This window comes from Bos mutus, chromosome 7 (genome assembly GCF_027580195.1).
Source record: "Bos mutus isolate GX-2022 chromosome 7, NWIPB_WYAK_1.1, whole genome shotgun sequence".
Lineage (NCBI taxonomy): Eukaryota > Metazoa > Chordata > Mammalia > Artiodactyla > Bovidae > Bos > Bos mutus.
The window spans coordinates 13538852-13551455 of record NC_091623.1 but is presented as its reverse complement, the minus strand read 5'-3'; the positions used below and the strand labels follow the sequence as shown (position 1 = coordinate 13551455).

At 39.1% G+C, this 12604-nt stretch overlaps 1 protein-coding gene across 4 annotated transcripts in view; it reads right to left on the bottom strand.

Moving 5' to 3' along the window:
• Positions 1-276: 276 nt before the first annotated feature.
• LOC102280712 (V-type proton ATPase subunit S1-like protein) overlaps positions 277-12604 on the bottom strand; it is a 72059-nt gene continuing 59731 nt past the window's right edge. The window contains exons 10-11 of one of the 4 annotated variants that reach the window (XR_011464684.1): positions 6224-6365; positions 277-1498 (exon numbers count right to left, since the gene is read on the bottom strand). The gene's annotated coding sequence lies outside the window, so the exon portion shown is untranslated. Of the gene's footprint in view, positions 1499-6126; positions 6366-12604 lie in introns of those variants that run through there. The other 3 variants (XR_011464683.1, XR_011464685.1, XM_070373077.1) reach the window with 3 other exon arrangements.

Sequence of the window (12604 nt, the reverse complement as noted above, 5' to 3'; positions counted from 1 at the left end):
CGGGATTCTCCAGGCAAGAACACTGGAGTGGGTTGTCATTTCCTTCTCCAATGCATGAAAGTGAAAAGTGAAAGGGATATCGCTCATTTGTGATCAACTTTTCACGACCCCATGGACTGCAGCCCACCAGGCTCCTCCGTCCATGGGACTCTCCAGGCAAGAGTACTGGAGTGGGTTGCCATTGCCTTCTCCAAGGGCTGCCATATATTGGGTTGGCCAAAAAGTTTCTTCATTTTTAAAGTAAAAATAAAAGACACATTTTCACCTGAACTTTATTGAACAACACATTCACCATTTTGTTCCACTATCTTCTGCCATTTTTCAGGCAACTTCATAATTTCATCTTCCTAAAACTTAATCTTTTTGAGCAAAGAACTGTTCCAGGTGCCTTCTACAGTCTTCCAGGGAATTGAAATTTTTTCCATTAAGAGAATTTTGTAAAGACCAAAATAAATGGACGTCTGAAGGCACAATGCCTGGTGAATACGGTGGATGAATCAGAACTTCCCACCAAGCTATAACATTTTTTGCCTGATCATCAAAGAAACATACAGTCTTGTGTTATCCTGATGGAAGATTATGCATTTTCTGTTGACTAATTCTGGATGCTCTTTGTCGAGTGCTGCTTTCAGTTGGTCTAATCGGGAGAAGTACTTGGAACTAACTGTTTGGTTTCCAGAAGAAGCTCACAACAGATGACTCCATTCCAATCCCACCATATACACAGCATCACTTTTTGGATGAAGACCAGCCTTTGGTGTGGTTGGTGGTGGCTCATTTTACTTTCCACATGATCTCCTCCATTTCACATTATTGTACAGTATTCACTTTTCATCTCCTGTCACAATTTATTTTAATAATGGAATGTTTTCATTATGTTTAAGTAGAGAGTTGCATGCAGAAATATAGTCAAGAAGGTTTTTTTCACTTAATTTATGTGGAATCCAAACATCAAAGTAATTAACATAACCAAGCTGGTACAAATGATTTTCAACAGCTTGATTTGGATGTTTTGAGTATATCAACTATCTCCTGCCTAGTATAATGTTGATTGTTCTCAATTAATGTTTCGATTTAACTGCTATCAACAACTGGTCTACCAGATTGTGGCACATCATCCAGAGAGAAATCTTCAACACAAAATCCCACAAACCACCTTTGACACATTCAGTCAGTCACAGGACCTTTTTCCATACACTGCACAAACCTTTCAGTCATATCCAACTCTTTGCAACACCATGGACCGCAGCACGCCAGGCCTCCCTGTCCATCACCAACTCCCGGAGTTCACTGAGACTCACGTCCATCGAGTCAGTGATGCCATCCAGCCATCTCATCCTCTGTTGTCCCCTTCTCCTCCTGCCCTCAATCCCTCCCAGCATCAGAGTCTTTTCCAATGAGTCAACTCTTCGCATGAGGTGGCCAAAGTACTGGAGTTTCAGCTTTAGCATCATTCCTTCCAAAGAACACCCAAAGATCAATAGGGAACAAAATTATTCTGGGAAAAAAATAATTAAGTTTTAGGTTTGTATCAATCCACAGTAATCAACAGTAGACAAAACAGTAAACTTTAGAAAGCAACAAACTAAGTTTTCTTAGAAAGTAGCAATAAGGCTGACATATTACAAACCCGATGAGTGACTAAACACATTAATCTAAAGTAAAATCTGGGCAAAGGTATGAGATGTGGTGCCCTGAGGTTTATAGACTATTGAGGAACAAGAACAGCTGCAGAACTGTCCTGTTGTTCTCCAGGTTTAATGTTCCTAACAGTTCTCCAAACACATATAAAAGCCGTGAAGATGCAATAAGAAAAAAAAAGTCAGGAATCATTACGTATTAAATGGGTTTACTGTCTCACCTTTAGAGTCAGCCTGATTTTTATTTATGTCTTCTAGAAAAGGGAATCAAAACTATTACTAACACCTAACAGCCTACCCTAAGAACTTCTATGATAGTTTGCGTGAAGGAAGGAAGGAAGGAAGGGAAGGAAAAGAAAGGAGGAAGGATAGGTTAGTAACACACCAGATCTGGAGCATTTAAGGAATTATAAGTGACTAGACTGAATTTAAAGCTTTATCATTAGACTGTGTGCTTCAAAACCAGATGGAAGATGAAAAATGTAGAGAAAACCTGAATAAAGCATATAAAAGCAAATAAGAATGATTTGCTTTAGGATTTAATCATTCTTATAGAACAAACTAGAAGGGAGTTTTAGATGGAAGAAAAAGTAGGGAAATCCCAGCCAACTAATTTTGATTTGGGACAGGGGGTAAATTTTACAGTTTCCAAAATAAATTTCTAAAAAATTTAAAACTGCCCACAGGATTGCCAAGCTATTTGATTTCAAATGTCATCATTTGGTGAGTTTAATCAGTTCCATGAAGGAAACAATAAATGATGGCCAAACGAAAATATAAACTTTAAGAGCTTAAGAATCATTAGTGAGAAGCCATGCTCTTTCCCAGGAAGCCTGATCAGCTGCGGGCTCTAGACAGAGGGAGAGTCTTCTCGAATTTACATAATCTTAAATTAAAGAATGAAATGTGGCTAAATAGGAGAAAAACAGATTAAAAAGGACAAGTTCTCATTAATTACTCAAAGTTTTTATAGGAAGTAGCTATAAAGGTTTCATATGTTTCCCACTTCTCCCTAGAATAGGTTTTACCAAATTTTAGTAAAGACATGGGTGGAAATATTTCTGTCAGAGTATTAACTTAAATTTCATTTTCAATTCTTATTTTCAGACACTGAGTCCTGTGGTTGGCATTACATTAGTGTTTCTGGAGGGTGGTCATGTTGCCAATGATTTTTAATGGATGTCAAAGTAGAAAAAAAGCATTCTAACTTGGAAGAAATAATTCAGGCCAGAGAAGAAAGCACAAGACATTGTAATGCAAACCATCTACGTTAAACAAATGCAGCCATGCTGAAACAATACAGTTTGTGCTTCAGACAAGAAAATATTGTGATATTCTTATGGGTTACAGAAAATCATACAACAAATATAGAAATGATCCTCTTTTGTACTGGGGGAAATTAGAGAACGCTGTGCTATGGGCAAAGACCCATTCCTAGTCCCAAAGCCTTTTCTCTTTGCCAAACTAAAGCAGACACATGAGCTGCAGCAGGTGAAGGACCAGGCCTTGGACACTTGGGCATGTGAGCAGAGACTGGATAAAGTAATGAGAACGCCTTTGACTGTGTGGATCACAACAAGCTGTGGAAAAGTCTTAAAGAGATGGGCATACCAGACCACCTTACTGCCTCCTGAGAAACCTGTATGCAGGTCAAGCAGCAAGTTAGAACTGGACATGGAACAATGGACTGTTTCCAAATTGGGAAAGGAGTACGTCAAAGCTGTATATTGTTACCCTGCTTATACAACTTATATTAGAGTACACCATGTGAAATGCCGGGCTGGATGAAGTACAAGCTGGAATCAAGATTGCCAGGAGAAATATCAACAGCCTCAGATATGCAGATACCACTCTAATGGCAGAAAGTGAACTAAAGAGCCTCTTGATGAAGGTAGAAGAGGAGAATGAAAAAGCCAGCTTAAAACTCAACATTCAAAAAACTAAGATCATGGCATCTGGTCTCATACTTTATGGTAAATAGATGGGGAAAAAGTGGAAAAAGTGACAGATTTTATTTTCTTGGGCTCCAGAATCACTGTGGATGGTGACTACAGCCACAAAATTAAAAGATGCTTGCTCCTTAGGAAAAAAGCTATGATAAACCCAGACAGTGTATTAAAAAGCAGACACACCTTTGCCAACAAAGGTCCATGTAGTCAAAGCTATGGCTTTTCCAGTAGTCATCTACAGATGTGAGAGTTGGACCATAAGGAAGGCTTAGTGCCAAAGAACTGACGTTTTCGAACTTCGGGACTGGAGAAGACTCTTGAGAGTCCTTTGGACAGCAAGGAGATTAAATCAATCAATACTAATGGAAACCAACCCCGAATATTCATTAGAAGGACTGATGCTGAAGCTGAAGCTCCAATACTTTGGCCAGCTGATGTGAAGAGCCAACTCATTAGAAAAGGCCCTGATGCTGGGAAAGATTGAAAGCAGGAGGATAAGGGGGTGACAGAGAATGAGGTGGCTGGACGCTATCACCGACTCAAGGGGCATGAGTTTGAGCAAACTGAGGGAGATAGTGAAAGACAAGGAAGCCTAGCGTGCTACAGTCCATGGGGTTGCAAAGAGTCAGACGTGACTTAGCAACTGAAGAACAACAACAACAGTGAGAATATCACACAAGAAAAGTCCAAAGACCTGGGATCTAGTTTCATATCTGCCATTTGCTAAGCATGAATCATGAGTAGGTACCTATCGGAGCCTCTATTCCTCATTAATAAAAAGGAAATGATAACTCTTGCTCTCTCAAAGTTCTCAGGAGGATTAAGGAACATATCAATTTGGAGGTCTAATAATAATCCCCCTCATGACTCAACCCTGTCATTAAGTCATGTTTGACTCTTTGTGACCCCATGGACTATAGCCCACCAGGCTCCTCTGTCCATGGGATTTTCCAGGCAAGAATATTGTAGTGGGTTGTCATTTTCCTCTCCAGGGGAAATTCCTGGCCCAGGGATGAAACCCCTCTCTCCTATGTTTCATGCATTTCAGAGAGATTCACTGAGCCATCAGGGTAGCCCCCATAAGTCCCCAAACCTCTTTAAAAAGAAATACATCTTCCTCGCTTAAAAATGCAAGATAGAGCTTCAGCTTTCCAACAGATTGTAGCAGAACAAGTTGGAAAGGCGCCAGAGAGTACCAACTAAGCTTAAGAGTGAAATTTTAATTTGATCATTAGGCAGAGTTAATGAATGTTTCTTTGGTACCCAAGGCATGGACAAGTAGTTGATTTAGCATTTAGGCAGACCCACGGGCACTTTTAGCCCCATATAGCATCACTCAATGCCATGTCACAGATGACAGAGGAAGTTTTACTAGACTCAGTCAACCTGAGTATTTCTCAGACTCCATCCTTCTCAGTTTCACTTGGACAAAGCACTCAAAAAAAAAAAAAAGGTCAGCTTATCTGAGTCCAACAAGGTGTTGAGTTCTTTGTGTCAGAGCTCTAGAAATAAGATACTATTTTTAGCTGGGTTTACTCGGGAAATGTTTAGCAATGGTTGTTAGCTATTCTAGGAATGACACTGAATTTGGATGGGATCAGGTTGGCGCCTCCACTAGAGGAATGTCTGTTCTGGTGAGGAAGAGGGCATGGGGATTATAACTTCAGTTTGAACATTTTAAATCACCTTGTGGGTAAACAGAAGTTCCTGCAACCCAATTCCTCCACATAATTTACCTGTAGCTCTGAGCTTTTTCATGAAAGGTAAGGGGTACTTCCAGTCAGCGTGAGTCTTAAGTACCACGTGAACTGGTTAAATTCACTACATTGCCCACTGATGGAAGACAAAAACTTTATAGACACAAGGAAGGTCACTGGAAACTTCCCAAAACACACTTCACATAGCTCCCTAAACGGCTTATCATAACTCCTGGTGCCCAACACCGGCATCAGTGTGAAGAGCCTGCTCCAGTGTTGTAGACATCACAGGTAGATAAATACAATCAGGAAACCAGAGGGACTTTATGAAGAAAAAACCACCTTAGGGCTCAGTGGACATCTGAAGGAAGAATAACACACAGTAAATTTTGCCTACTTGACAAATTTACAGAGTGCATTCTGGGCATGAAACACAGTAGATCACAGTCCATCTCTAGGCTTTCACAAGTCCATTGTGTATATCTAACATCTTGTATTTCTCTGTTCAAAAGACTCACCTATAAAAGTCCTACATAAATCCACTTCAATAAAGGATCATTTAATCTAGATGAATATAGGAGTTAATATCTACAAGGCACCTAGAAAAATCTCTAGCACATATTCTTTATATATACAAATATTTGGTAAATTAAAAAATTAAGATTTTATTACATCTATTTCTAAACAAGTCAACATAATTATAAACTCCTTGGAGCTTTTGAAAGATTTTTCCTACAGTTTCATCAGATTTCTAGAAACATACTAGACATATAACAAACACTGCTTTCTAACTGATTTATTTCAAATATTTATTGAATACCTGTATAGTTAATCAAAAGTAATTGAACATTTCTGAAATTTATTTTCAGTGCCTATGTTTTATGTGAGCATTCAGTTAAAACAACTTATAAAGAAGCCTTCACAGTTATTTCCTTACTCTTGCAGATGTTCATTATGCATTCTGCATGTCACCTGACAGGCCTCGGCCCTGCATCTAACTCATCCCGGACTGCATGGCATCATACCGTCAGTGCCAGGTAGAAATGGCAGCCTTGATGTGGTCCGTCATAACCTCCGATCTGAGAGGATGAAACAGAATACAAGGATCAGGACACAGTCTCAAAAGAAGTCACACTGTACAATCTAGGGGGCCAGGGTGGGGGTCACTGCTCCTGAGATAGGCAGGGGCAAAGCTCTATACTCTACACAAGCTAAATTCCTGCATCTCTGGCAGCATTATCTATTATATAGTCTAAAAGAGCCCTCTTATGTGGACTTCCCAGGTGGCTCTAGTGGTAAAGAACCCACCTGCCAAAGCAAAAGATGTAAGAGACTCAGGTTCAATCCCTGGGTCAGGAAGATCTTCTACAGGAGGACACTGCAACCCACTCCAGTATACTTTCCTAGAGAATCCTGGTGGGCTACGGCCCATAGGGTCGAAAAGAGTTGGACACAGCTGAAGCAACTTAGCACATGCACACATGCACACACACACACACACACACACACACACATATGGGAGTTCTTATATCATTGCAGATGGTGACTGCTGCCATGAAATTAAAAGACATTTGCTCCTTGGAAGAAAAGCTGTGACTAACCTAGACAGCATATTAAAAAGCAGAGATATTACTTTATCAACAAAGGTCTGTCTAGTCAAAGCTATGGTTTTTCCAGTAGTCAAGTATGGATGTGAGAGTTGGTCTGTGAAGAAAGCTGAGCACCGAAGAATTGATGCTTTTGAACTGTGGTGTTGGATAAGACTCTTGAGAGTCCCTTGGACTGCAAGGAGATCCAACCAGTCCATCCTGAAGGAAATGAGTCCTGAATATTCATTAGAAGGACTGATGCTGAAGCTGAAACTCCAATACTTTGGCCACCTGATGTGAAGAACTGACTCATTGGAAAAGGCCCTGATGCTGGGAAAGATGAAGGTTGGAGGAGAAGGGGACAACAGAGGATAAGATGGTTGGACGGTATCACTGACACGATGGACATGAGTTTGAGTAGGCTCCGTGAGTTGGTGATGGACAGGGAAGCCTGGCATGCTGCAGTCCATGGGGTCACAAAGAGTCGGACATGACTGAGCGACTGAACTGGACTGAACTGAATATCTATAGTAAAAGTAACATGAAGTCGCTCAGTCATGTCCAACTCTTTGTGACCCCATGGACTGTAGCCCACCAGGTTTCTCCTGGAAAATCCCTGGGATTTTCCAGGCAAGAATACTGAAGTGGGTTGCCATTTCCTTCTCCAGGAGATCTTCCCAACCCAGAGATTGAACCTGGGTCTCCCGCTACAATGTGGCAGACGCTTTAAGGCACCTAGAGAAATCTCTAGCACTTATTCTTTATATATACAAATGTGTGTATATATATATATATATATATATATATATATATATATATTAAATAGGTTGAGGTAGACAATGAGTTCCTTACGCTCACATTTTTCACCTTCAATTCTCTACTTACTTGTTTCTTTCAAACATTCTCACTTTTCCCATTTGAATTTCTACTTTTCTTGAGAGCCAAGGTTCAAATTAAAAGAGTCATTTCCCCAATATATACAGTTTGTCATTCATCGGCGTCCACAGGAGCATCAGCTTTGTGTCCAGTTCATCAAATTTTAGCTTCTCTGCTCTCTTTTTCAAATGAGCTGCACTTTCCAAATATCATCTTCCAAGCTTCAGACTTTTCTGGTTCCCTCTGCTCACTGCCATTGGGAGGCTCTCCTTATATGTCTCTTGACATTCAGGGTCAGTTATGTGTTATTACCTTCTTTCAGCAAAACATTTCTAAAGATGGTCAATAAGCCCACACTTTACAACCTCTTCAAATGCCTAGGACATTTCTCTCTCTCCAAAATGTGATAGATATCTATAAAATCTTAGCCCTGAGACTATATAGACATAGATATCTATGTGATTCTCATGGTCTATTTCCACTCAGAGGTCAAAAAAACCCATTCAGTCCAGTACATCCATAATTTGCTTCATAGGTCACATTTCATCAAATCCTAAAAAGAATGCTGCACTAAAATCTAGTCAATCTATTGTCACTCTCTTCAGTCCACTAACAAATCTATTGTACCAAGAACAGCACTCTGCGTATCCACAGAATCGTTCATTTAGAAACACAACTGCGGACAAGATTATCGCCTCCACTCCATCAGTGGCAAGCCAAAGAAATTCAAAAGACTAGAGAGGGGTTAACACTTAAAATTCTTTTCAGAAAAGTGACTTCCTTTATTTCACTGGCCTCAAGGCAACTCTTTTACTCCTCATTCCATACAGAAAAAGATCTCAGAGGAAACACAAATTTTAGACAAGAGAAGAAATGGAAAGACCTCGAAACAAAACAAGACCTCAGAGGTGTTTTTCTGGAGTGTATATTTCCCAGGCTGGTGCTGACATTCCTTCCAATCACTAAAATATAAGGAGATTTGAAGTTTGCTTTTCCTTCTTCTGAACACAATCATCACTTTCATAGTATGCCACAAACTCACAGATTTACCCTCACCCTCCAACAAAAATAAACCCATTCCTGCCATGCACTTCCCAAGGGTACCTACCTACTCTTCCACTCACATTCCCACCAGGTCGCCTTTTGCAGCACTATGCTCTCTAGGCTTAAGGCTGTGAACAAGAAATAGGCAGCCCCTCACTTTCATCACCCTGACTTCCACCAGGATTAAAGATTCCATAATATAACTGAATGGTTCTTAGGTTTGTGGAATGTCCAAACTCTAAAGGTAACTGGAGATTAGACATTCAATAAATGTTGCCCATTACTCCACTAAACTCTAAGCAAGGCCTGAATCTGAATTTTCTCATCAGTGTGTCTCAGCACCCAGCAGAGTATCTGGCACAAAACAGGTACTCAATATCTATTTGCTGAATTAATGAACATATAAATGAGTAAATGAATAAATGAAAGATCACTTATTCCAAATGTCATTTTAAGGATGACAAATGCTATGTAGCCCTAATAGCAGACACTTCATATTTGTTTTCTGTCTTACCTGCAGTCTACTCGAAGTCTTAAATAATATAAAAAATTAATTTAAATGACTTGCCCAGTTTCTCACAGTTCTAATACCAACATTTCAGTGCTCCTAAATTTAACAAAAAAAACATGGTTGGAAAAGCAGCTTCAGTAAAAAGCTGTGAATCTATATGAGCTTATAAGTATAGAATCTATGATCAAAAGTATGTATATTAACAAAATATATGAAAAGTGAATGTGAAAGTGAAAGTCGCTCAGTTGTGTGTGACTCTTTGTGACCCCATGGACTATACAGTCCATGGAATTCTCTAGGCCAGAATACTGGAGTGGGTAGCCTTTCCCTTCTCCAGGGGATCTTCTAACCCAGGGATGGAACCAAGGTCTCCCACATTGCAGGCAGATTCTTTACCAGCTGAAAGGTGTACTATAATTTAATTTAACATAAGCACTAAATTTAGATGGACTTAGCAGCAGCAGCAGCATGATGTTCAAGCACTTGATAATCTCTGAATGCATAATCGATATCATCTTGATATTAATATGAGAATGTTAAGCTGATGACAATTTTGCTGGTTAGCCAGTGTTTGCATATTGATCATTTGTTTCAAACTATCTATGAAAGCAAGATCTCCTTAAGGAAAAATATAAATAATGGGGTAATTAAAACCAAATAAGGTGTTTTTATATCAGTAAGTGAAACATATATCTCTATTTTAAAAGTGAAATATTCAATTATTCAAAGCAGTGAATTCAATGCAGAATTCAATATACTCACTAGAGAGAAAAGTGGAGAATTTCAGCAACTATACACCTATTGCAAAAAGGGAAATATATTTTACTTATCCCATTAGATATCTCATACAAAACTGAGGGATGGTTTTATTTCACCTAATTGGAGAAATAGTCTCAGTTTTCTCTTGAAAAACTGGTATTTACATGCATGAGTAATCTCTATTCCATAGGAAAACTGAATTTTAGTGCAATTCACTGGTCACCTATTGCTATTGCTAAGTCACTTCAGTTGTGTCCGACTCAGTGTGATCCCATAGACGGCAGCCCACCAGGCTCCCCCGTCCTTGGGATTCTCTAGGCAAGAACACTGGAGTGGGTTGCCATTTCCTTCTCCAATGCATGAAAGTGAAAAGTGAAAGTGAAGTCGCTCAGTCGTGTCCGACCCTCAGCGACCCCATGGACTGCAGCCTTCCAGGCTCCTCCATCCATGGGATTTCCCAGGCAAGAGTACTGGAGTGGGGTGCCATTGCCTTCTCTGGGTCACCTATATGTCACATATATTACAAAATGTATTACTTTTTATAATATTATTAATACTAATTAAAAATAAAAGAGCTTATAAAATGAATATGTTGATCTAGAGAGAGGGAGGAAATACCACTGTTTATTCACCCAAATATTACATATTAAATACCATTTTGTGACTCTATGTACTAACGAATTTGACTAAACACAAAATGTCTTACTCCACTCTTTGCTGACTGTCAAAAAGAAGTCCACCATTTACATCGTAAGAGTTAAGGTTTACTACATTCTGTTGTGAATCAAATACCAACTGATAGAAAAGCAATGAATCATTCATTAGCTTAGTTTTCTCTGAGTGAGGAAGAACGAGATTGCCTGTGTTAATCCATCTACTTAAAAGGGAAATATTTTGAAGATTTTCAAAAGGAGCATTGAATCCCCAAAACAAATACATGCAGATCTGGGAGAATCATTTATAATAAAAGTTTAGGTGTGTCTACATTTTCCTTACTGATAACTGCAACCGATTAATTGGCAAAACTTGTTAGCAGGACAAAACTGGAAATAAATTTACTTATTCTGACAGGTTTTCTACTAGAGATATCAAGGAACAACTGATGTCTCTTGGAAATAACTAAAAACAACACTCTCTTTGGCATCAGTTGTGTTTTATTTGGTTTGATTTTCCCTGGTTTTCCATGGCAAACAGAATTTGCTTAAAGACACCTCTCCTTGCTCTGCCTGCCTATTCTCCATGGGAATCAGAGCTCCCTATCTGATGATATGTCTGCTTTCCTACAGCAAATGCAGTTGATACCCTGCAGCCCATGAGGCATGTTCTCCCAGGGAGGTGAGCTTACTGAATGTGTGAATCATAGAAAGAGAAAAACCAAAAGCAAACACACAAAACCTGAAGGAAAGAAAAACCTTTGGTTCTGAGATTGTAAAAGGTGGTCCAGAGAACATCTACTGCCTTCTAAAGAATATATTATGGAGGATACAATCTTTGTCTAAATGGATATCTCCCAAAGTCTATGCAGCAAAACCCCCCGAAAGTTGTGAGTGTGAGGACACAGGGCAGGGATCTAATTCAGTTTCTATTTTGACATTCAAACAAAGAAATGTGGCTATTTGGGAGAATTCTCCTGACTATAAAGGAACCATCTGGTACTAATTATGATATCCAGCCTTATTTAAAACCATCATTTCATTTGTATTTCAAGTTTCTAATGTAGTTAAGGTTTCCCCTATTCCTACCATACCATAATTTTATATATATATATATATGAAGCTTTTGCAAAATTGTGTAAGGATTACTTCTAAGAATAGCAGAGAGTTACAAAATTATCCAGGACTGTTTAAAAACTGGAAGTCATTTTCTGTCTTCTTCAGCAGATAACAGTAATAGTTCCAGAACAATTTAGGGGCTTACATCATTGGAGCATTACATCTGGACACCACGAGTGTAGTACACTCCTGTCCCTACAAGTGTGTGAGGTTTTGCATTCAAGAAACATTCCAGATTCAGAATAAGTGAGACCCTGCTTCTCTGGTCTATTGAAAACCCTTGTGAGAGCCATGAGGCCATAAAGAGTTTATAAATCAATTTCCTTCTCTCAAATGGTCAGAGACTGAACCAGATAAAATAAATCCTTTCTCTTGCAGGCTACTGGCTAGACATAGAAGGCTTGGTGGTGACATGCTTCCTTCCAATTCAGCTGTATTTTAAATCTTCCCTTTTTGAGAGAATAGCTTCAAAGAGGCTTCAGAATTCCCTAAAATCCTTTTACTTCTCTTTTTTCTTTTAGTTACAAACTGAAAACTGAATTTAGAAAGGAGGTAACATGAGTTTAGTGGATGATTCTCCTTTAAGTCACAAGGAAAGACAAGACACTTTACTAAAGGAACAGGAAGAGTGTCACCCTCTTTTACTATAGAGTAGTTTCCTCTTCCCACAAAAGAGCTATAGTCAACATGTTGAGAAAAATCTAATGACCATGAGATTTGTGAATAAGTCTTTTGATACTACCCTTCTTTCCTGCTGGCTATTTCTC